This window comes from Anneissia japonica, unplaced genomic scaffold (assembly GCF_011630105.1).
Source record: "Anneissia japonica isolate Jap-2015-1 unplaced genomic scaffold, ASM1163010v1 scaffold3206_len47232_cov124, whole genome shotgun sequence".
NCBI classification, from domain to species: Eukaryota; Metazoa; Echinodermata; class Crinoidea; order Comatulida; family Comatulidae; genus Anneissia; species Anneissia japonica.
In genome coordinates this window covers 2,591-3,549 of record NW_022717643.1, presented here as the reverse complement: position 1 = coordinate 3,549, position 959 = coordinate 2,591, and positions in this window count along the sequence as shown.

Sequence of the window (959 nt, the reverse complement as noted above, 5' to 3'; positions counted from 1 at the left end):
GAATCAATGAATTACCAAAAACAGAGCCAGATGATAATGGAGAAATTTACTACTTCATAAACAAACAGCAAATGACTTCATTGAGACAATGTGCTATAGGGACTGTAAAAGATTTGAGGACAGCAGACTGTTTAACTTTAGAAGGAGAGGAATCTGTGAGCAAAGATCAGACAATTATTGTCAAAATAATCAAAACAGATGAACATGAAATATATGCTAATCAACTGAAGGCAACATGGACAAATTCTACAGGGGATACCAAAATCTCTCAAATTCAGGAAGATGAAAATGGAGATTATTTTGTGACAGAAAAATGCACAAGTCCAGGAGTTTGTAAACTAGATGTGAGTGCTGATGATGAACCAATTAACCAATCACCAATGACAATCAAAGTAGAAGGGGGAAGATTAGTAAATACTATTAAAATAAATGCAACATATATTATAGATGTAGTTAAGTGTGAAGATGACTCCTTACTGGTTTCATGTTGGACAAATGAAATGCTCAAGTACAAGCAATCAGGAGAATATATTGGTAAAGTTACACTACCACAAGGTGTGAAAGTTTACAGTATGTACAAAATGAAGAATGGTAACATAGCATTCAGTGATTTCAATAATCAACCTATCAGAATATGCAATATGAATGGTCAGGTGATTAAAACAATTGGTGAGGGAGTACTGAATACACCAAGGAGCATTCATGTGGATGAGACATCAAATGTTTTGTATGCAGCAGCAAGTGGTTGGTACAGTAGCTGTGTGTACATGTTTGACATGAATAATGGCAAGACCATCAAAACAATAGGGTCACAAGGTACAAAAGAAGGTCAAATGAGAAATGTCACTGATGTTACTCTTACTAACCAAGGACACCTTCTTGAATTGGAGTATTACAACAGTAGATTACAATTATTTAATAATGAGGGAAGGTTTATAAAAGTCCTTGTTGAAGCAGGT